The following is a 25,007-nucleotide window of genomic DNA, read 5'->3' as shown; positions in this document are numbered from 1 at the left end:
TCATATAGGCAAAGAGTTTTTTATTTTTTGTAGACTGGCATTGTTTTGTTCATTGATTTGAGAGTTTATATTTTCATAATTAATGTACTTATCTAAACAGTACCCTATAGCACAGCCTGAAATATAAAAGTCCCTTAGAACAATAGACTCGATATACTATAATTCACCAGCACCTCATAAAATCGTTGAAGTTGAGGCGTCAGAATATATACTTAGCCTCATACAAATTAAACTGGCATTTATGATGTCGGGTGAATTGGACTATAGTTCTTGGCCAAAAAATCATTAAATTTACTTACCAGTATGATTTTTCCAATGCAACCTATCTATGCGGAATTTGGTGTTCTTGAATAACTGAGGCTCTCTATTCAGGCAGTATGCGTGTAAGGCGCATGCGTGATCATAAATTACTGCACTGGGCACTAAAAAAAATTCATAGTACATTATGCGAAATTGTTCTCTGTTAATATGGGAAGGGAAACCACTTGATAAACAATTGCGATTGCGGTCTGGTACTGTACATTTGGGTCAAGTGTTACTTGTTACATTGTTTCTAATTACAATATTTTTGAAATTAATTATAGTTAAATTTCCCCCTTTTTATGAAAGTTTCGCGTATTCAATTATATATTACTTACTTTTTCGGAATCGAGTGGTTAGTATAGTGAATGGAACATCCACTGACTCACAACTAGGCATGACTTTAAAACCATAGCATATACCTTATAAAAATACATTCGGATAAAGTTCATAGTTCGAAATCTTTATATGCAACAGTCATTACCATGTTTGCAATACAGCGTAAAAATCCCTGGATGAAGTATAGGATGTTCACTGAAAGTTTAATTGTACGAACTGCTGTTTTTCCTTGTATTTTTGTCAGCATCGTAATTTTGCCTTCCACATAACATTTTTAACGCAGGAAAATGCGTCACCTTTTCTAAATTTACATCGAAATTGGAGAGTGTTTGCTGTAGGCGCTGAGAAACGTACACTGACTCAAATGGCTTTAGGCTATAATCAATAAGGATTCTAAGAAGTGGCCGCATGAGGAGTGGAAAATTCTCTTCAGAACATTCCTTCAAAAATTCGGCTAGTACTGGAGCGTCCTCTGTTAAAATTTTCATGTGACTGATGTTTTTTTTAATTTCAAGGCCATTAATTGCAGATTTTAGTGTTGCAATGCAATCATCAGAAGGAAAAATACTGGCGGAAATTGGAGAGTCTTTTGCCATTACTCCGATAAGATTCTTATAGAGGGCGTTACAATAAACGTCAGCACCTTCGAAAACGGTCACTGCCGTAATAAATAGTAGCAGCTCAGGTTTACTGTAGATGCCACATTTCAACTCAAGATACTGAGCTACTGGCATTGTTGCCGTTTTTGTCGAATTTCCGAACAAATCCATCCATTTTCTTACTTTTCCATTTGAAAGGAAGACTCTCTCTTGGAACTTAGTATAAATAGGAAAAACCATTTGCATTTTTTGAAAAATCAAGAACAATTAACATTTGTATACTAATAATGATGTCCTAATCAAAAAATAAATGGGACTTTATTCAAGGGAGAGTGAAATGGCCAGACAACCATTGTTTTATCACTTTATATGTTAAAAAGTAATTATCAAAACTTTCCAAACGTTTCCCATTTATTTTACATCCAAATTTTCCGAAGTTGACATGGTAAACCACTTTTGATGAATGAGGTGTGTATATTTTCTATTGGCATCTACAGCCAATTACAGCATGTGACTCTTGAAAGCGCGTGCTGAGACACATGCTGTTGAGGTTAGTAAATGGTTTTAGGTGCATAAAGATGTACATACATAGACTTTCAAAACTTTGAAATTTTGAATAAAACAAATGGAAAACGTTTGAATTTGTTAATTACTTTTGAATTATTTTATCAATCTAAATCGATGAAACAAAGATTTTCTTGCAATTTCATTCTCATAAGAACAAAATTCAATGTTAATAACTTCATACATATTTCTTTTAGATACTTATCTTCCACGAACTGGCTTTGGTTTCGTTTTCACTTCTTCCTGTAGAAAAACCTCCCAATCCAAGAATTTGCGTCGAAATGACACTGTCGTTCCATCGCAAAGAATAATTTCTGGATTTGAAAGACAGTAGTCGCATGAAAACCCAGCATCAAAATCTATATCCAACAAAGATAGAAAATGATCCCATCCAGATCTATATTTTTGGTAGGATAATTCTTTTTTCGCATCAGTATATCCACTATCTTCTAATAAGGCTGTGTAGATCATATACGAACTGTAAAGTGAGTTTCTGGTGGAAAAATATACTTCTCAAATTTCTGACACAATTTTAAACTAATTACAACAATTGAAAGTACCGTCCAAAATGAAATTCTCTGAGAAAACGGCAATAGACAAAAATGACTGACACAATATGCACCCATATTTAAGATGGAATCTTCTCTTCCACACCCGCACGTTACCAAAGGAACTAACAAAATTTAAATTCTGTTATTATAAATAGCGTTAGGAAGAATGATTATCTTTTTTACTTTACCTGAAATTGTCGCGATTTTAGTCCGCAAAAAAAAGGCAAATCTTTCCTAATGCATGTTGTGGCTGAAAAAAATTAGGTAATAAAAGGCACGATTTTTGTATGGCTTAGGTAGGTTAGTAAATTTTACACTACCCGCCCTTGACAAGTAGCAGAAGCAAACAGATAAATATAAGAACGGTTTAAGGTGTGGCCTTCCCTAGCTTTTGCTGTAGACACCGTCTAACTTTTGTATGAAATTATCCTACCCCTTACCATCTTTACTAGGCAGCCTATTGGGAATGAGATTGGCCAATTTGTGGACGTCATGTATTTCGGGAATGCAGCACGGCAATTGTTAATTTTTTGCAATGAACTCGGAAATATTCTTTTTTGTGCCTATTAACGCCTGTTCCCTGCTGTGCCAAGTAAATAGAGAAAAAAGTTGTTCTAAATTATTTTTCTCATTTTTCCAAGTTGTTTTTAATGGTTAAAAGGCTAAAAGTTTTGCCGTGTGTTTTTGATAGTCTAGCAACGTTGGAAAATCTATCTAGCTCAGCACTGCGAGAAAGGAAAGTAAAAAATGTGCTTGTCTCGACGGGCTTTCAGGCATCTGCGCCTTCCGCCCTGAAATTTGTGGGAGCGCAATATATTTCATAGAACTTCCCAAACTAAATGTCTAAGAAATTGTCCCTACCAATAAAACAATACTACGTTGAAACTTACTAGCGTTTATACAGCAATGTGCTGGAGCAGTTGGAACGAAGTTGTCTTCAATTAACTTGAACCCTTCCTTGCAAAGGGATTTGTGTTGATCCTACATCTCATATGGAATTTTCAAGGTGCTGACTGGTTTACGAGAATATGCCATTGCTGGTTGTAGTACAGAATACGCCTCTTGATCCACCATAGTCGTGCAAATTTCATTAGATTCTGCCATGCACCGCAACGTAGTTGTATGTTTGCACGTTGTTGGCCCAAAACGACAGTTCAAGCACGTTAACTTTCCATTCTTCAGAACAACAGTACCAAAACTGTCCTTGTCGGCTACAATGCAAACCCGTGACAAAATGGTACCTCAAGAACATGGTTTGAATCCAATTCAAGTTCTATTGAAAAAATAAAACAAAAATGGTAGCTGGTTACAATGGATAAAGGAGAATAATGAATTTATAATTGAAATCTCATACTACGTCAATTTGTGTAAGTGCGACTGTAAAAAGTAGAGCACTTTGGGCTCCTTTGATTACCCTTTAAAGCACAAATTTAAAAAACCGTCAATAAATTGAAGTCTTAAAAAATCCTGCTTCGGTATAGGCCGAAATTGTAATTTTTTTATAGCTACTCTAGTAATGAAACTACTCCCCCTTTGTAGTTAAAAGTGACGTGTGTAATAGAGAAGTTCAGAAAATGGAAGGGTTAAAACAAATATGTTTTGGTAAAAGGGAAAATTTTATCAGAACTGAACCATCGCTAGATGGGAGTAATTTATTTGCGCGATTTTTTTTGGGCGAGCGTCGTCTGCCCATAGCTCATACTCCGGTTGATTGATTCTTAATTAATTAAACAAATTTAAGAATAGAAAGTGTCTTATAAAAATTCAGTCTAAAAAGTATTTTTTGTTTTCGAAGTTATTCTAGCGTTGTTTCGCAAAACTATGTTGGTAAAATGAATTTGTGTTTCATAGCCAATGCTGCTACACTGCAATACACTATTAAAATACTCCTCAATTGCTTAAAATGGAATAATAATAAGCTTTGTCTATGAAGGGATTTCCACACTAAGACTGTGGCTTATTTACAGGTGCATAAAGGGGTGGTGGCTAGCCCCTATGCCACAGCTAACCTACAGCGCCCTATACTAACTTTTACCGTTAACCTCTGCAAGTTTTGTTGGAAAGGAGAAACCGGGTTAGACCGCGGAGGAAAACTCTTTTAACAAGCGGGGAGAGAACTTGCAAACTCTACGCGGAAGGATTTGTTCCCAGATATTCACCCGGTGCCACAGTCCGGGATCGAACCCGGGATCCTCTTGCTGCGAGGCGAAAGCGCTAACCGCTACGCCACCCCAACTAACGAGATATAATCTCTTTTAAGCAGAAAACCGGATTATTTAGAATTTTTTTTTTGGTAATTGGGTAATAAGTTGGACAAACATGAATTTGAAGTTTGTAGCGGGTCTTGGGAGTTTCTGTGCGGGACTTGATCAAATTAGGCGGGCGACGTGACAATCGTGGCGCGAGACATGGAGTGTGAAACGAGAATTTTGTTTTTAAAAAGGCAGGGCGTTACGTGATTGGTCGGATGTGCTTGTTTAAAATTATCTTTAAAATCTGTACCTATTTGAATTTTACAATCATTAGGTGTTATTTCCTGAATGTTTCACTATGCAGACTGGTCTTATAATTTGCAGAAGAATCAATAAAATATCACTTGATTTTCTACTCCACCCTCCCTTTAATTGCCCACCAAAATATTACAGCCACACATAAAAATTACCTTCTTCGACCAATTTCTCAATCGAAACTCCCCGGTCATCCAAAAATTTGGAAATTAGTGGGTGAGCAGCTTCCACATGAAGGAAGTACTGAACTTGAGACGAAAATTCTGAAAAAAAAAATCTAAGCACGTACCCTTGTAATTTATACGAGGAATTCATAAAAGTTTTACGATTATAAATTCATGATGCAAATATTACAGATTTTGCTAAAATACCTTCATACGTATTGATTGTTTTTTGAGACGTTAGGGTTACCAAATCAAGTTCATCTGCTTTACACGAACATGTGTATAATATCTTTGAACAGTCAGTGAAAATTTTGGGAATCATCCTGATGAAGAATGTTTGATTTACCTAAAAGTATACAAAATCTTTGAATTCAAAAAAACCCAATCAATTATTACATTCTTCTGAGAGTTCCAAATTAGAAATGAGTAAATATTATTCTTTCCTTATGAAGTGAACAGTGACATAAAAATTGATGTGTGCATTAACACCACCAACAGTGGCACAGCATCTACAGATACAATCTGCCATCTCTATTTAAAAAGGTTAAAACCGCGTGCTTTTTTAAATTTTCGAAAAAGCTCCATTTTTGGCAGCCCTTACGCGGGGAGGATGTAGAGAAAAGAAGAGTCAAAGAGGAAAGGGGATAGTTACTTAAACAAGACAGTCCGGTATGCATCTCGCGTGCACCTACCTCGACGCACAGCAGAGGAGCCAGACGTCACATGATCCGTTAAGGAGGAAATCCAAAAGGGTTAGAGTTGGAAGGGCACACCGGCTTCCTGAATGTCCGTAAATTGGGTAGGATTTTACTTTACCTATCTAACCCAACCAACACTGGTTTCTGACTAATTAGACTACGGGGAGTTCTAAAAAAATAGTGAAAAAAATTCTAAACTCGCCGTAAGTTGTAAAAATTTTTTTTTTAATTTGAAAATTGTATGTATTTACCACCATTAAGACTGTTGCCCGCCATAAACTCGTTCTGAAATCAATTTTGAAAAATTACTAAGGGGGTAAACATAACAGCAAGGACTCGCGACGGAAATATAGCTATGAAATTTTAACACCCGCTGAAACATTAAAAATTCTCATATTAGGATAGAAAAATAATTGATGAAACCTTCAATTTTAAAAATAAACGAAACTTTGCTTAAATGCGTAAATTATTTAGGAACGAAATTAAGGTAAACAATGAGATTTTGGAAAGGCGTTATATTATTTCGGAACGTACATGAAGATAAATATATTTTGGAAAAGGCGTAATATCATTTGGGAAACTAACTAAATATAAGCATACAATAATATTAGGGAAAAGGTGTGATATATTATTTGGAAAACTAAATAAATGTATATAGACATTTTTTGGAAAAGGCATAATATTGTTTGGAAAGTAAATGAAGCATTTCTTAAAATACTTTTACAAATAAAACTACGCCTTTTCCAAAAGTGTTTTGTTTATCTTCATTTACTTTCCAAATAATATTACGTCTTATCCAAAATTTTGTTTTTTATCTTCACGTACCTTCCGAAATAATATTACGCCTTTTGTTGTTTAACAACATTTACTTCCCAAATTATGTTATGCCTTTTCCAGAATTTTGATCTTTTTCTTCATTTACTTCCCAAATAATATTATATTTTTTCTAAAATATTGATGTTTACATCGAGTTAGTTTCCGAAATAATATTACGCCTTTTCAAAATTATTTATGTTTACATTTAGTAAGTGTCCCAAATAATGTTACGCCTTTTCCAAAATATTGTTGTTTATCCCCATTTACTTCCGAAATAATTTAGGCATTTTAGAAAAATATCGTTGTTTATTTTTGAAATTGGAGCCTTCTTCAAATGTTTTTCTATCCTGGTATGAGAATTGTAAATGTTTCAGCGGGTGTTTAGAATTTCATAGCTATGTTTCCGTCGCGAGTCCTTGTTATAATGTTTACCCTCCTTGCAATTTTTCAAGATTGAGCGCAGAACGCGTTTAGGCGCGCAACGGTCTTAATGTTGGTAAGTACATGCAATTTTCCAAAGAACATTTGACCAACTTGCGGCGGGTTTAGAATTTTTTCACTATGTTTTCCGAACTCACTGTGGTCTAATTAATCAGAATCCATTGTTGGTTGGGTTACTTAGATAAAGTAAAAGGTAAAACGTATTTGAAATTTTTCTTTTGGTTTTTTTTCTTCTCTCTTTTGCGTTGGTTGCGCATGTGCGAAACTCTACGACCGAGCCGGCTTGGTTTTGAAAGGGAGATGAATTAAAATTTGGTTTCTCTGAGCCTTCTTCTATTTGTGCTAAATTCCTGACGTAACCTGGGTGAGCAAGCCGTCTTAACCCCAAAACACTGTGTTACAGGGTCCTCTGTTCCTTGATTTATATTTTTTCCAATGTTTTCAAGTTTTTTCCTTTAAAGTATTTAAAATTTCCAGTGGTAACCCTGAAATCAAATCAACCATACCAAAAGATTCCATTCGAATTTGTTGAAGTGCGCCTGCTTAACAAAAAATATTTTTTTCCTTTTAGATGGATGCTGCATACCGAAGATCAAATTCCCCCAGATTATACCTATATTATGAAAATGGGAAAGTGAAAAGTCACAGTAAGTAATTAGCCTTTTTCCTGATGACCTGTTCGTAGCGGCGACTTTGAGAACTAGCCAACCATTTGTCGCTATATAGATACGTTATTTTCTGTGGTCAAGGACAGGGTCGGAAATAAGGATTTTTTATCATGGATATTGGGACAGCGACCCCACTGGCCCATGACCATTGACCAGGGCACCTCGCCTGCTAAACTAAAGAACTTAATATAATTGAGTTAAGGTCTTGACTCGGATTACCCTTGAATTTTCTTAGTGGCCCTGTGGACAACAGACACCCTCCAAATAAATTTTTAAACTGGTCATTTGCCCTGTGACACCTCCTTATTTCCCACGGTTGTCAAGGATTAGTCCGCTTCAACACTCTTTAAAATTAATTTCAGCGTAATTACTTGATTAAATTTATGAAATCAAACTAGTTTTTTGCTCCAAACGTGTTTCTAAAGGATATCCAACACTTTTGTAAAGCTGAAAACAACTTTTAAGATTTCTTTAGAGCATCTAAAGCTGAAGTACCGTTACTCACTAAACCTAGTAGAAGTACTCTAGAAGCTCTATAAACGCCGAAAATTTGGTTTTACTTGTAGAAAAATGTTGGATATCCTTTAGAAACGCGATCTAGTTGCATTTCATAAATTAAATGTAGTAAAGTAATTACGCTGAAATTGAGCTAACAGTGTTGAAACGGTGTAATCCTTGACCAGAAAAACTAATGAGTCTGAGCAATTTTTAGCGACACATGGGTGCCTCGTCGATTACAGTAGTTCTCAGTGCTGCTAGCCTGCTAATGGGATGGTGGAGCTGATCATTAATAAGGTTAATCCACTTTATTCCCTATGCGTGTGTCAAGGCTTAGTTGATTTTGACTTGAACATTGATTTTAACTGACCTACCAGACGATTAGAGCCTATGCAACCGATATCGAACTTAAAGTTGCTCGCTAAGCCTTGGAAAATGGATCGGTAATAAGGTGGATTGAACTGCAGGAGCAATGCAAGTTGTTCAAAGAGCCTGATGAACAATTAAAATTCATTTCTTCATATATAGTTACAGGTTCCACAATAAAACCTGAAATTTTAGAGGAATTTTCCAAAGAACTTTTGAAAGGAGCTGTTGCTTCTGAATTCACGCCAGAAGACGTAAAAATGAGAGATTTCCCAGGTATGATTTTAATACATGTTTAAAAAATATGTAGAGTGAGAACCATTTTATAATAGGTAGCTAACGTCAGGGTTGATATTAAGTCACTTTTTTAATTAAATTCTGTGAGAATTAGTTACTATTTGTCACTTTTTTTCAATTTATCAGTCTATTTCAATGTTATTTTTCTTAAAACTATAGCTTAAATGGATAACGAAGTAGAAAAACAAGTTATTTTTACTTGATTAATGGTGTTAAAATGTGCATAAAAAGATTAGAATAATTCACCAGAACTTTCTCCTTAATTTATTGTAAATTTTGAAAGTTCTTGTGATTTTAGATAAATCAAATGTTGATGAATCAAATTTTGATGATGGAAATATCTTCGGAAAAGGGAATTTTCTGTCAATCAGAGGACGCTAAAAATTGCGCGGCTCATTCGTTTCTAAGGTCAAGGATTAGCCCTCTTCAACACTCGTTGAACTTCATTTCAGCGTTATTATTGGAATTAATTGTGTTCCGAGTGTGTTTCTTGACAACATTCAACACTTTTTTCGATTGAAAAGGGGAGGGGCTATGGTCATATGCTAAGTATTTTTTTTTTATTTCAAGACGATTGCGCTGTTTCATAGGTAAGCTGATGTCCCCTAAGCGATAGCAAGCCGCCCATATAGAGAGATTGGTAGGTTAGGGCTGTGCGAATACTCTAATAGTATTTTTTTAATTCCAATTGGAGATAAACAAGTATTTGAATAATTTCTTATAGTTTTGACAATTTTCCTATAGCTAATTTTTTCCCCTTCTGTTTCGCGCATGCCATTGCGGATGTGTACCTAGATGTCTCTTAAAACCTTAAAATATAGAACAGGTCACAAAATCATGGTAGGGGTTGTTTATTGAAGATTGAAGGTGTAATTGCTTTTGTGCCTGGGACTTTGTAGCTCTATACAGGGTGGTTCAGATCCTAAAACTCAGGAGGTCTATGGGGATTTTTTTCCTTCAAAATTCGTCAATTGCCAAACATTAAATTATCTTTTCAAGTTCAGTTATCTGCTCCTATTTTCAAATTTAAATTAAAAATGTTGTTTCTCCAGCAGTTCATTAAGATCGCAGGAACTTAACTGCATACGTGTCTGTCTTGAAGGCAACTTACCTGCGATAAAACATTTATGGTAATGTTATACAAATGGCTAGCGACATCTAGCAGAATTCATTTCATAACGCAGGGGCTTAAGAATTTTATGCTGTATCTGTCCATGCATGAGTTATTTCATTTTTGAATGACAAACCACCAATGGAAACCGTACGTCGGACGTGAACCCGAATGTTCACACCTTATTGCTCAATTTTACCCGACCGTGCGAGTTTTAAGCACGTCCAAAAACCTTACGGCTGGGAGAGGGGTAATAGTACAAACGTTGTAGGAACCGTTCGGGTGTGGCCTTGACGTACCACTTGGCATCTCACATATGGTTTGCGTCTATAGACGTTTGTGCTCGATGGTTCATTTGCTTCAACCCTACCGCAGTTCAAAACTAGAAGGCAGATTGGCTAGCTGGGAGGGTATGCGAGGGGTTCGGAAGTGGCTTTTTGAACCCTTTAACGAATTTTTAACCGGAGTGTCAGAGATCGTCTCAGACTTTCACGTCCGACATACGTTTTTATGAATGATTTAAAGTTTAATATGTCTCATACAGTGGGGAAATTAGCAGCTCAAATGTCCGTGAAATCTATTTTCTGTTTAAAGATATTTATTTCATTTATTTGGTTATGGAAAAGTAAGGAAGCCAGTGCGGCTTTTGGCGTACAACGATATCGTCAAAGATCATAGATGTGCCAGGAAACCAAAGTGGCTCATATATTTAATAATTTTTCAACATCTCAGTGCATACGTACTTATTGTACAGCTATTGCTTTTTATATTATCTTTAATTATTTCACAAAAATTATTTTCTACTTGTTGCTATTATCAGCAAAGTGTTCATTCAAGCTTATAGTTCTGAAGTCTGTGGAGGTTCAAGAAATTTACAAATAACGTTCCCAAGGAAGAGATAACTTGAAACTTAACAAAATGTATTACAAAGAGTCCCATAACTTTTCTCCCATTGTTAAATTAACATAGATTTCACTAATAGCTTTAAAGTAAAGCGCGGGTCGAGCGGGTCCCCTACAAGGCGACTTTCCCCCTGTACTCCAGTTTTGGCTTGGCAAAGGCGCGATTTATAAGTGTACTTATAAATCCCGCCCACAAATGTCTCCTGCCTTCGCCAAGCCAAAACTGGAGTTCGTAAGGAAAGTCAACTTTTAGGGGATCCGCTGGACCCGCGCTTTGCTTTAAGTTATGGTTAAGCCTGCGAGCTTCTTGGGAAAAGTATATTAAGTTGATTACCAAGGCGAAGCCCGGAGCCACTACTAAAGCGCTGGTGGATTTTCAAATTATCAAATGAAATTCTACAGTGTAGAGGGTACTCTTGGCGAAAAACTTAACCTGAAGAGGTCCTGAAGAATGCTTTAGGTATTCTTCAAGACCTCTTGAGGTGTAATTTTTCGGATAGGATATGTTGGCTGTGAGCAAGCCCCTTTAGGATAAACATGAAGTTTACGCTGCTAAAGAAATAAATGCACTTTTAATAGGAAGCTCTAATTAAAAAGGGATTTTCATAAGTAAAAATGCTCGTGTTACTTTAATAGTTTAAAAACGCAAATTTGAAACTTTCATTAAGATAAGATGTCACTTTTAAATGTTTTCATATCTGACGTATATCTTGCACGCTTGTATAGGACCTAAATTTGCAAAACATACTTCTGTTTGAAAATTGTACAATACTAAAAATTATGAGTTAGTCTTGTAAATTGCATATTGTATTTTATTCATTTTAATAAAACATATTGAAATGAATAAATTATTTCATAAAAACATAAAACTGATGAATGACATTTCATTTTAACATTCGCAAAGAGGCACTATAATGTGTACAAGAGATCTGTGTGATAGTAGAATAGTCTTGTTCAGGCGGACTTGATGTGGTACGAAAATCGAAAGTCGTATGAGTACAGAATGTTAACCCTCGTAGAAAAAGTAGTAGTACTCAAGTTTCACTAAACAAGACTATAGCGATTAAGGTGGAAAACGAAAGCCATATCGGACGTGACTTCATAGTTTGGTAATTTTTTATATTTTCAATATTGCAGTGCAAATGGAGGCCATAAAGTTGTGCGAGATACCACCGAGTGACTCCCTCATTTCGAACCAAATGAGGGAATTTGTTACTGTAACGCCAAATTTGATAAAATTAAGAAAAAGTATTCTTCCCTTTAAAATTTGTTATCTTCCCTTTTAAAATTAGTAACGCCAAATTTGATAAAATTAAGAAAAAGTATTCTTCCCTTTAAAATTTGTTATCTTCCCTTTTAAAATTAGTTATCTTCCCTTTTAAATTAGTTATCTTCCCTTTAAACTTTGAAAAATTCTCCTTGAGTTGGGGTCAGCGCTGGTCGCGAACCTCGGTTCAATGGGAATTCCCTAGCAAATAGAATATCAATGGCCATGGTTTCTATAGGCGCACCTGAACGGCTTACAATTCTCTCTGGGGGTTCGTGAGAGTCCCTTTTTCTTGTACATATATTTCTAACCCTTTACCTAAAGAATGGAGTTTGCCAATCGTGTTTTTCAAATGTATTATTGTGTAGTGTAGGATATTTTTAGTGTATTTAGTATATCATTGTAACATGGACGAGAGAAAACTAGTTTCTACTCGGACCATGAATAAAACTCTGACCTCTTGGGTCACGGTATAAGAGGACGCGTTCGCGTTTCGAACACCTGCAACAAGTGCGTCATCAAACTAAAACGGAACTCGAGTAGGGACGTTTACCGCAGAAAGCTCATCAATGATTGGCTCGATGGATGAAACCTGGGCCACCAAAAACCTATATAAGCCCAGAGTGAACAATGGACATGATCATTATACTCTTTCACTCTCCACCATCGAGGACGCTGATGCCAGAGACGACTCTCATGCCGTAGACGAAGCTACCTGCCGACCGAACCAATGTCCGTTGCTGTTCCTGACCGCCTTTATTGGTGAATCGCGCATTTAAGTGCGCCCAAAACTTAAAAACTTCAACGCTCGCGGTAATGTTAAGTACGGCCTCGCTCGAGACAAAGACTATGTCGCCATGAACATTTCGTTGGTTGGGCCCTAGCCCTAATTTCTACGCGCCACGCGTACCGACCTCTGGATCACCGCACCGTAGAGATGAAGACGTTCCCGCTCTTAAACGAGTAACGTACCAAAAACATTTATTAAAAGTCCTTATGGGCATTAGTTTAGAAACCTAAACCCTTTTGTGGTTGAAAAGTTAAAAAGCTAGTTAAAGAGCTTTCATTATGTTAACACCCTTATGTGGTGAACAATATTTCAATAGTTATTACTTAACACCCTTGTGTGGTGCAGTATTCTTATAAACACCTTCCGTGTTGAAATACGATATCGTATTTAGTGAAACAGGCCTTAGAAGTATTTTATTATTATTGTGCATGCTATTTTTTTTTATTTACCAGTCTCATTTAGTGTGCATGCTATTATTTATTATTTTTTATTCAGTGTTAATTAAATATGTTTTATTGGCAAACTCCAAATACGTTTCCCATGAGTTATTACTCCTATATTTTAAAAACAATCCCCTAGACAACTTTGACCATAATTATATTATTTATCTCACTAACCCCAATAGTGAACGTTAAGTGAGCCGCCCGGGTATATGACCTTTATAACGATAGTTAGACTAGCCATGAGCCGAAGTTAAGAGTAAAAGTAGAAACAAATCGTTATAAATTGGGGGTCCGTCAGCCAGGATCTTCTAATGTTACTTTATGACCAAATTAATTATCCAGTTAATGTAAATTAAACCATCTCAAAAACATCCTGGTAGTCTTTGGCGCTTTTGTTGCCACCTAATTTTTTAAATTACCTTAGTCGCCTTTTGTGTGCTTGGTTTTTCCCCTTTTGAGGATTTAGGATTTGACTTTTCCAGGACGTAATTTTTTTTGTCTTTATTTGACCTTAAATTCATATTTGTTTATGAATAATATATACAGTCGATTTGACGAATTAACAATAGCTCATTGTAAGCAATCACGCTCTGAGCTTTACAAGAATCGCGAAGTCGCTAAAACCATGCCTTTAGTTCACAGCAATTCCCCTTCGCGTAGTACTTCACCTACTCCAATGGGGCAACCTAACCAACAGGTACCCCCATTAAACCCAAATTTAGTTAATGTAGGCCCTAATGTCGGTCCCTCCACTAGCCAAGTTAATGCTAATTCTAATGTAAATAGCAGTATAGCCGCCGCTCAGGCTTTATCTCAAAATAGTGGTACGGCAAACGCACCAGGCGCTACCGTCACGGTACCAGCGGACGTTTTAACCGCTCTTATGACACAATTATCTCAAATGGCCGCCCAACAAGCACATTTTCAGGCTTCTTTGAATCAGTTACAGGCTACTATGGCTCAAAATACAGCCCCCTTGCAATCGCCTTCTTTGTTAGCATCCTTAACACCCTCACAGGTTAATCCACCTCTTATTACAGGAGCTTCTCAGCAAAGCTCGCTTGTAGGGTCAAATTCGGGTTTGCCTCAGCCCATGCCTATAACGGCACCGCAAATTCCAGCTAGTAGTAATTCTAGTACAATAACCCATCTCTCAAACACTGCAGGTGGTATTCAGGGTCAGTTTCAACCCGTAGTAAACAACCCTCCTGTAGCTCGAGCACAATTTGTTTACTCTAATCCTTTCCCCCGCCCACCTATACAGGGAGGCCCACGGACTCCGGTCCAAAAGAATTTTTACGTAGGGCTAAACAGATGCGTGTTACCCATGGGTTAGAAGAAGATGTTTTTATTCGGGATTGGGTACCCTCTTTATTGCATGGCCCCGTAGCTGATTGGTTCGCGGAACAAGACCCGTTTAATAGTTTCGATGATTTCGAAGTAGCTCTTAGAGACAGATTTGAGAGAGAATCCAATGATGAATTTATTCAGGACAAAATTAATGAGAGAACCCAACGCTACCATGAAACCGTTGGTGAATACGCGGATAATTTGCAAAAACTTTTTAGTCAACTGAATAGCCCATTATCTGATAGAAAACAAGCTGCCGCAATTAAGCGAAACCTCCGTAGCGACATTAAGAAGTACCTAATGACCAAAAAGTACACTAGTGTAAGGGAACTACTTGACGACGCGTTTGGAGTAGAACAAATGGTTTTAAAGGAGCGTCGTGAAGATAGCGCCCATAATTCAAGTTCAAAGAATGTACCTAGTTCTTCAAATGGCAATTTTATTAAAGCCAAGAAACCATTTAATAATTCTCAAGCTCCAAACCCCCCGCCAAGTACACCCCAGGTGGGAACTAATATTCAGGGTAGCAGAGGCACGAGTTCCTATTACAATGCAAACGTAACGTGCGATGGTTGTGGAAAGGTAGGACACATACGTCCCTATTGTAAAGATAGAAAGAAAAATAGACACTCGGGAAACGGGGTAGCGGGCGCCACCAATCCACCAGGAGCCCCGCCCACTCCCTCGCGTCAATAGAAACAACAGTTAGCACGGGGAATTGTTTTTTAGAGAACCCTAAAACTTTATCAGCGGGGACTCAAAATTTTATCAATATTTCTGTAGGAACGACCCCGTGCGTAGCTTTAGTGGACAGTGGTTCCAGTAATACAGTCCTACACAGTAATTTAAAACCATTATTAGAAAAGCAGGGTTACGTAACTCGAAATGAAAACATCACCCTAAAACAACCCGATCAAACTCCGTTGATCACGGCAGGAACCGTCACGGTTCCTTTTAGTTTTCCACGTAAACAAGTCACTTTTGAAGCTGTCTACGTATCAGATATCCCTTATCAATGCATTCTCGGGAGAGATATTTTAGGCCATGTTGGTATGGTTATAGATTTTGGACAGAATAACTTTTGTTATCCTGATAATGTTTCTTGTAAACTCCCCTTAGAAAGTGGAAATAATTTTTCCCTGTTTAATTTATCTCTCGAGGATGAAATGATAGATATTGAAGGTCTGAATGCAGCAGTAATTGAAGCACCCTTAGATGATCAACAGAGTTCCTTATTACAATCTTTAGTGCTCAAATACAAACCCATATTTTCTAAACTACCTGGTCGAACTACTTGTATCGAACATTATATTAATGTAGGAGAGGCGCTCCCAATTGCTAGTGCCCCCTATCGTTATTCCCCCGCCAAAAGACAAATTATTGACGGCATAATTGACGAGATTTTAGAGCAGGACCTGATAGAACCTTCGTGTGGTCCTTGGGCAAGCCCTATTGTTTTAGTGGGAAAGAAAACCGATATAGGTGAAAAGTCAGTTTTAGAGGGGGAGGTAGAGAAAAAGCCTAATTCCCGTTTATGTGCCGACTATCGGAAGCTAAATAGCGTAACGGTTAAGGATAAATACCCTCTCCCCAGAATAGATGACATCCTCGAGTCAATTAGCAAGCCAAATTATATCACCACGTTAGACATGCGAAGTGGCTACACATGCAAGTGCCCCTACACGAGGCACACAGAGACATGGCCGCTTTTGTGACGCATCGCGGTCTTTTTAGACCAAAGGTGCTGATGTTCGGTTTGACCAATGCCCCCGAAACATTCCAAAGGATGGTGAACAACTTGTTTATGGATCTTAAAGACTCAGGGGTGTGTGCCTATTTAGACGATCTTATAATAGCGTCTGCCACTTTCGAACAACATATCCAAACACTAGAGGAAGTCTTTAAAAGATTACTAAACGCGGGCTTAACTATTAAAGCTACTAAAACGCAATTTTGTCGTAAGGAAGCAAAAATCTTGGTTCATATTGTGTCCCATATTGGTGTCATGGTTGACCCCGATAAAACTGGTAACATGGAAAACTTTCCAACCCCGCGTAATATTAGACAACTCCGCAGGTTTTTGGGTATGACCTCGTATTATAGGCGTTTCGTACAAAATTTTGCTAAGATCGCGCAGCCCCTAAACTCACTACTCCACAATGACACTCCGTGGAAATGGACGGAAGCCCAGGAGTCCGCATTTAACATTTTAAAAACTAAATTAGCTACAGCACCCATTTTAACATCCCCTGACTGTGCATACCCATTCATAATTCACACCGACGCCTCTAATGTGGGCTTGGGTGCCGTTCTGTCTCAAAATATTGATGGTAAGAAATACGTTGTTCAGTACGCCAGTAGGGCGCTGAGCTCGGCGGAACAAAAGTATTCCACAACTGAAAGGGAATGTTTGGGAATCGTGTGGGCCGTAGAAAAAGTTAGACCTTAAGTTGAAGGGACCCAGTTCGATGTCTATACAGATCACAGCGCCCTTCGATGGCTGCACCGAGCTCCTGACCCAACCGGTAAATTCGCGCGTTGGAATTCTCGGTTGCAAGCATTTAATTTTAATATACATCATGTCCCCGGAAAAGACAATTCCGTTGCCGACGCATTATCGCGTATCCCAGAAAGCGACACCCTATTAGATGGTCAGATTTCGGCTATATCTACCGCCAATCCAGACAATAGACCTATTCTCTATGATCGCGAAGAGTTAATTAATGCTCAAACTACCGACCCTAAATTAGGCCCTCTCATTCTTTATTTGAATGATGGTGGTTTACCAGAGGACCCTAAGCTGCGTGTATGGATAGAAAAGACAGCACCTCTTTGCGAGATTAGGAATAACGTCTTATATAGGGACGTGGGAAAAGTTTGCCATTTTGGGCGGGACCCTTGTAAAATATATTTACCCCAATCATTGAAAGCTAGAATAATATTTCTTAGCCATGACATTCCTTCTGCCGGACATTTCGGTACTAAAAAAACGCTTAGGCGAGTCCACAGTCAATTCACTTGGCAAGGACTGACAATGGATGTTATTAAATACTGTAAAACGTGTTCGGTGCGCCAGAAGCATAAAATCCCCAGACAATTACCTGCTGGCCTTATGCAAAGCAGCGACGTAACCGAACCCTTTGATGTAATTTCAGTGGACCTAAAAGGCCCGTACCCAAGAAGTAAACGTGGATTTAAATTTATCCTAGTAGTATCGGACTATTTAACCAAATGGGTGGAAATTTTTCCCCTTCGCAACGGTACTTCAAAACCCATAATTAGACATTTAATTGACGATGTTTTTACACGTTATGGTCTTCCCTCGGTGGTTGTTAGCGATAATAGAAAGGCTTTTGTTTCTAAGCTACTTAAAAATGTGTACCAGCAATATGGTATTAAGCAACGACTAACGTCGTTATATCATCCTCAGGAAAACTTCACTGAGAGACATAACCAAATTATCGGTACTATGATAGCTTCCTATATCCATGACAACCACCAGGACTGGGATCAAGGACTCCAACAGTACGCTATGGCCATTAGAACAGCGGTCAATGATTCCACTGGGTTTAGTCCTTCTGAACTTATGTTCGGACGCGAAATACGGACAGCGTGCTCTCTAACTGATCCCCAGACGTCAGATGTTGACGTGACTAATGAAAAAGGAAAGGCCTATGGTCTTACGGTCATGCCAAAAGTTACCCATTCTATAGAAAAGGCATACAATAATTTGAAGAAATCTCAAATTAAACAAAAAGTTTATTACGATAAACGTCACCGAGATTTCGAGCTGTCAGAAGGAAACCTGGTTTTAAAACGGTCCCATTTTCTGTCCAATGCAGCAGATAAATTCGCTTCAAAGCTTTCGCTTTCATTTGATGGACCCTATCGAATCGCGCAGAAATTAAGCCCACTTAGCTATAAATTAGAAACAATGGACAAAAAGGCCCTCTATGGTAAATACCATATATCCCAGCTTAAACCATGTGTTGCGCGTGACGAGGCGATTCTTCAACCTAGCGATGTTAGCAACCCGTCACCAGTAGACACTTGTGACACTACTGAACCTGACGAGGTAACCAATACCAGCGGACGCGTTTTGCGACCACGAGACCCCAATACTGGAAGGGTCAAACCAATCCTAGTGTGATTGTGTTCATTTTGTATAGGCCTCATTCCTTTTGAGAGATAGTGCCTTTAGTTTTATATTTGGCTGATTTTTTTTCTTCCAAATTTGGTGCACCATTTTGTTTTTGGGATGGTTTGTTATTTTCAATGTCCCATCACGCCATAAGTAACGTTAACATACTTATGGTTGTAAATAGTTTCCTAATTGCGCATCACGCCATAAGTAACGTTAACATACTTATGGTTGTTAATAGTTTCCTAATTGCGCATATGTACATAAAGTAACTGCAGAAGTTTTTTTTTTCTTCGAATTTTTTTTTGAGTTTTTTAATTTATCCCTTAGTTTTTGTATATAGTCTCCGCGGACGTCGACGTTAGTTCCGGGGGAATTTGTAACGCCAAATTTGATAAAATTAAGAAAAAGTATTCTTCCCTTTAAAATTTGTTATCTTCCCTTTTAAAATTAGTTATCTTCCCTTTTAAAATTAGTTATCTTCCCTTTTAAAATTATTTATCTTCCCTTTTAAAATTAGTTATCTTCCCTTTAAACTTTGAAAAATTCTCCTTGAGTTGGGGTCAGCGCTGGTCGCGAACCTCGGTTCAATGGGAATTCCCTAGCAAATAGAATATCAATGGCCATGGTTTCTATAGGCGCACCTGAACGGCTTACAATTCTCTCTGGGGGTTCGTGAGAGTCCCTTTTTCTTGTACATATATTTTTAACCCTTTACCTAAAGATTGGAGTTTGCCAATCGTGTTTTTCAAATGTATTATTGTGTAGTGTAGGATATTTTTAGTGTATTTAGTATATCATTGTAACATGGACGAGAGAAAACTAGTTTCTACTCGGACCATGAATAAAACTCTGACCTCTTGGGTCACGGTATAAGAGGACGCGTTCGCGTTTCGAACACCTGAAACAAGTGCGTCATCAAACTAAAACGGAACTCGAGTAGGGACGTTTACCGCAGAAAGCTCATCAATGATTGGCTCGATGGATGAAACCTGGGCCACCAAAAACCTATATAAGCCCAGAGTGAACAATGGACATGATCATTATACTCTTTCACTCTCCACCATCGAGGACGCTGATGCCAGAGACGACTCTCATGCCGTAGACGAAGCTACCTGCCGACCGAACCAATGTCCGTTGCTGTTCCTGACCGCCTTTATTGGTGAATCGCGCCAAACCGTTTAAGTGCGCGCAAAACTTAAAAACTTCAACGCTCGCGGTAATGTTAAGTACGGCCTCGCTCGAGACAAAGACTATGTCGCCATGAACATTTCGTTGGTTGGGCCCTAGCCCTAATTTCTACGCGCCACGCGTACCGACCTCTGGATCACCGCACCGTAGAGATGAAGACGTTCCCGCTCTTAAACGAGTAACGTACCAAAAACATTTATTAAAAGTCCTTATGTGCATTAGTTTAGAAACCTAAACCCTTTTGTGGTTGAAAAGTTAAAAAGCTAGTTAAAGAGCTTTCATTATGTTAACACCCTTATGTGGTGAACAATAATTCAATAGTTATTACTTAACACCCTTATGTGGTGCAGTATTCTTATAAACACCTTCCGTGTTGAAATACGATATCGTATTTAGTGAAACAGGCCTTAGAAGTATTTTATTATTATTGTGCATGCTATTTTTTTTTATTTACCAGTCTCATTTAGTGTGCATGCTATTATTTATTATTTTTTATTTAGTGTTAATTAAATATGTTTTATTGGCAAACTCCAAATACGTTTCCCATGAGTTATTACTCCTATATTTTAAAAACAATCCCCTAGACAACTTTGACCATAATTATATTATTTATCTCACTAACCCCAATAGTGAACGTTAAGTGAGCCGCCCGGGTATATGACCTTTATAACGATAGTTAGACTAGCCATGAGCCGAAGTTAAGAGTAAAAGTAGAAACAAATTGTTATATTACATTAATTATGAAGTCCCATCGTGAGTACTATTACAATACTAAAACTCATCCCCCCTCCTCCCGGATAAGGACAAACGGGAGAGGCTTTTACACCACAGATTCGGTCTAAAGGGATATATTTTATGCCAGTGGACAGAACTTGAATAACGTAACAAAACATTGTCGTTGTAAAATAGTTTCACCCGCTAGCGCCATTGGGCAAACATGCAATTTTGTAAACTATTTCACACCTCGTATTATATATTTTTATGCACTTTGAAGTGAAACATAAAAGAAAAGTATTTATTTTCCAAACCGATTTCATTAAAAATAAAGGGATACTACATTTCATTGGTGGAAGTCCAAAGTTTGGGTAACGATATATCCATGGATAAAGAATGCACGTGCGGAAATTTGTTTTCATTCTACAGGATCGGCAACTCCCTATCTCGAACGACAGCTTGTTCTGTATATACTCTGTTACAACATCGGTTGTCAGCATGCGCAAAGCTAGGTTTCTATGTAATCTAGCGTTGCGCGTGCTGACAAGAGACAAAAAACTTCAGGATCTTCAGGATTTAAAAATCGTTTAAAATATCCTGAAGTTTTTTGTCTGTTGTCAGCACGCGCAAGGCTCGATTACATAGAGACCTAGCTTTGCGCGTGCTGACAACCGATGTTTTAACAGTGTATACAGAATATTCTGTCGCCCGAGATAGGGAGTTGCCTATCCTGTAGAGTGAAAACAAATCTCCTCACGCGCATTCTTTATCCATGATATATCCATGCCAGTGTGTATAGGCTTGAGACTGCAGAAATATACCACCTTTCATGGTTTTAGATTTTTTTCAGGATTCTAATTCAATATATATCTTTATACTAGGATCATCACGTTTCTTTCGTGAAGAGGAAAAACCAGAATGGTGGCCTCATGATGTTCCTTTTGCATCTATAAATAATAAATGTTAGTATAAAATATTTAGGCTTAAAAATAAATCTTCCTGTTCAAGTCCACATAAAAGGTGGTACAAAGTCATTTAGATTTTTGTAGGCGAAATCGCACCCAACATTTAGGGAGGGATGAAAGAAACATGAACTGTAACAATCTACCTCCGAATCCAAGCTTTCTACTCCCTTTAATAATGAAAAGAATACGATTCATTAATATTGGTTCCAAGTCTGCCGCATCAAGTGAAAATTAGGGCGAAATATACTATATTAACAATGCTTAATTGTTTCATATAATTTTCACAAAGATACTATAAACCAAACTTTGAAGTATTTCACTAATTTATACTAATTTTGAAAAGTATTCTTTTTTTCTAAAATTAAACAGAGAAGTATTTTTGATTATATATTAACGGAATGTCAAAATGAAAATGAAAATTTACCAAAAATCATGTAATGATTAATTTGAATATTATATCAAGTGAAACATGACCTTAGGCCGAGGCAAGGCGTCCATTCAAAGTAAACATACTAATGCCATGAGAAAACACTAATCCCACATCTTCTTTCACGTAAGGGATTAGGGTTTCATGTAACATTGTATCTCGACTTTACTATATTTACCAATAGTGGACGGTTGTTTCTTTATGAAAGGCAATTTGGATTTTTTAAATTGGTCAACTGATCAAAATTGTCCCTGACCGTTTTTCTCTAGCTATCATAGTTTGTCCAGTATTCGTGATGAAATTACGACGAAACCTAGTAGTATTTTGGATTACATACGATTTTCTATTGTTTCTATTTATAAGGTTTTAATAGCATTATAGTTGGCGAGTAGCTAAAGCATTATAGTTTTGATTTCTGTACCTTGGTTCGATTACCGACCACTACAAGGTTTTTTTTTGATACTATAGAATTGAAATATTATTTAACTAAATGAAAAGCAACACTTATTCACACTATTATCATCTTTGTGACATTGTTCTTAAACATACTTTTTTTGCAATAAATGAGGTAGATATGGCATAATTTAAAACTTTCTAAACTTGTTAAAAATATAGTCTAGAATCATACTATCAATTACAAATTAAGAAATATTAGATAATAATCAGACGTTAAAAAATGCATGGCTCGGAATTCAATAAATATCCAATATTCAAAAAGCTAACGCATTAACCACTCCGCTATAAGTTAAGCGAAAATACTATTATTAAAATCTCATCCATAAAAAGGTAAGACAATAGTATCTAATGCTAAATAGTCCATTTAGTACAACTTTGACCACGGGAACTGCACAAACTATTGCCGCTAGGGAAAAACAACCATGGACACTTATGGACAGTTGAAAAAAACTTGAAAAAAAAAATCCATAAAAAGTGCTATGTCCGTTGGCAACACAAATTTTTAAAGCAAGTCTCAGCTGTGATGTAGTTTAAAATAATACCACAAGATGCTCCCATAGTCGAGGGCTGGAGTTACTGGGCACGCCAAGCTTAGCAAAGGCAAGTTTTAGCTCCGCCCTCTTTGCCAAGTTCTGATTTCTTCCTGTCATAGGCAAGGCAAAATTTGTGTGTAGAAGATTAACCAGCATGTTTGGGCACACAGGAGCAAAGACTTGGTTTAAAAAATAGTTATTTACAGGATTGCCATGATTCTTTAAATTTTTCCAAATCCAATCAATCCAGTATAGTTAATGAGAAATAATTGTTGTATATATTCTAGATGAAGACCAAGAGGGAAATGAAACAAAATGGAATATAAAATTAATAGAAAAAATTTACACTGCTGCCCGTACTTTTTTCATTGAAACAAATTGTCAGGTAATGAATTTTTATACTTTATCAATATTAACTTGGCAGATATAGGTTAAAGTAAATATTGCCATTTACATTTTAATGACAAAAATTGAGTAAGGATTCACTCATGTTAGATACATATATATACTATCAATCTAATCTTTCCAACTAAATCATTGTTGTTTTTTCTTTTATCCAATATGTAATTGCTTGATAATGAGGGTAAACATCTGCAACTATGGGCCCATGTAGCTACCTTTTACAGCGCATAGGTTTGATAGAAGCTAGCTGTATGTACCCATGGTGGGAAATGCTTAACACTTGGCCTATGCGATTAAAATTAAGACCGCTTCAAACTTGGCTGGGGTGGCGGAATAATTTATCTCAAAGGGTCGCAGTTCAATTTATTTGGTCACTTGATGGTGCTTTTTGTCATCCTCCTTTTAAACGGTCACTCATTTTATATAAAAGCAAAATTGAACCGAAGTGATAGAAAAAAACTACTGCCTTAATATTTTTAGGAAAGCCCCCACCATCGTTCTTGAATTATTTTGAAATGACTGTACATTCCGTTAACCTTTCCTAAATAACACAGTCCGGTTAGGGAATGGAGTGAAACCATTAAGAGGATAACAATGACATGTACCACATGCAGCTTTAGCGTGTTGTGCCTGTTACCTTAATTCGGACAGCCCTTACATAAGTCAGCTCACTGAGAAAACTTTCCAAATAAAGCATGAACTGAGCACCCCTAGCGACGATTAGAGGCGAAGTAAATTTCAAGAAAAAACAGCTGGAGGGGAAGCGGTCTTATTTCTAACCACGTGGGAACTATTTGATTAATGGCTCTAATATCTTTTTCACAGGACATTATTGGTGGAGACATTAAACCAAAAGATTAAATTGGACTAATAATAATAAAAAAAATTTATGATAGTAAAAATTATAAAACTTTTTCCAAATGTGTTTTTCATATTTTCTAAATTAAGGATTCTCACTCAAATATTGTGTTCCTTTAAATTGAGGGTAAAAGCAAAATTGATTTATTCCTTCATCAATTCTATGACATACCTTACCGTCAGTATTATTTCTCAATGATTTAAAGTCAAAAATAGATTCCCTTTCCATTGTGGTATAAAGTAGCATACGTTTTGGGTCTATGTGACGTTTAGAACAAAAATCCTTCACTTTTACAGGGGAGAGCCGAGTGTTCCATGATTATTCAACTAACCAAAATTATTAATGAAATCTTAAACAAATTTCATTTTCAAAATCATTGAGAAATAATTCATGAATATTCCTCTATGCAGGCAGGTCTTAGAATTAACAAAGGCATCTATAATAAATTTCTTTTTTGCCATAGTGGGTGCTGGCTATCCGGAGGCAGGCGAAATGGTTGCTGGCGATCCGGTTGCCGGCGAATAGGGTGCTGGATTTCCGGTGGCAGACGATAGTTTGCTCGATATCCGGTGGCAGGCGGAGAGGGTGCTGGATATCCGGTGGCAGGCGCAGAGGGTGCTGGCGATCCGGTGGCAGGCGAAATGGTTG

The 25,007-nt window shown here is 37.2% G+C and overlaps 4 long non-coding RNA genes across 5 annotated transcripts; 2 read left to right on the top strand and 2 right to left on the bottom strand.

Annotated features, from left to right (window-relative positions):
* Window positions 1-715, bottom strand: LOC149684719 (uncharacterized). Its single transcript, XR_016383970.1, has 3 exons — window positions 639-715; window positions 300-422; window positions 1-116 (listed from the first exon to the last, which is right to left on the bottom strand). It is a non-coding gene; the product is annotated as an uncharacterized LOC149684719 (long non-coding RNA).
* A 2,508-nt stretch (window positions 716-3,223) lies between these two features.
* On the bottom strand, window positions 3,224-5,450 carry LOC149684718 (uncharacterized). Its single transcript, XR_016384054.1, has 3 exons — window positions 5,232-5,450; window positions 5,016-5,123; window positions 3,224-3,626 (listed from the first exon to the last, which is right to left on the bottom strand). It is a non-coding gene; the product is annotated as an uncharacterized LOC149684718 (long non-coding RNA).
* Window positions 5,451-5,617: 167 nt separating this feature from the next.
* LOC149684717 (uncharacterized) lies at window positions 5,618-9,741 on the top strand. 2 transcript variants are annotated; one of them, XR_016383977.1, is made up of 4 exons: window positions 5,618-5,823; window positions 7,551-7,626; window positions 8,674-8,787; window positions 9,107-9,741. It is a non-coding gene; the product is annotated as an uncharacterized LOC149684717 (long non-coding RNA). The 2 variants fall into 2 exon arrangements; XR_016383978.1 differs by having other exon boundaries at window positions 5,618-7,343.
* Window positions 9,742-21,456: 11,715 nt separating this feature from the next.
* LOC149684716 (uncharacterized) lies at window positions 21,457-24,421 on the top strand. Its single transcript, XR_016384053.1, has 3 exons — window positions 21,457-21,679; window positions 23,386-23,483; window positions 24,326-24,421. It is a non-coding gene; the product is annotated as an uncharacterized LOC149684716 (long non-coding RNA).
* The last annotated feature ends 586 nt before the right edge of the window (window positions 24,422-25,007 follow it).

This window comes from Phalangium opilio, unplaced genomic scaffold (assembly GCF_054372755.1).
Source record: "Phalangium opilio isolate 3A_F unplaced genomic scaffold, DU_Popi_V2 ptg000032l_1, whole genome shotgun sequence".
In the NCBI taxonomy this organism is placed as follows: Eukaryota; Metazoa; Arthropoda; class Arachnida; order Opiliones; family Phalangiidae; genus Phalangium; species Phalangium opilio.
The sequence above is the reverse complement of the archived record's forward strand: the minus strand, read 5'-3'. Positions and strand labels throughout refer to the sequence as shown.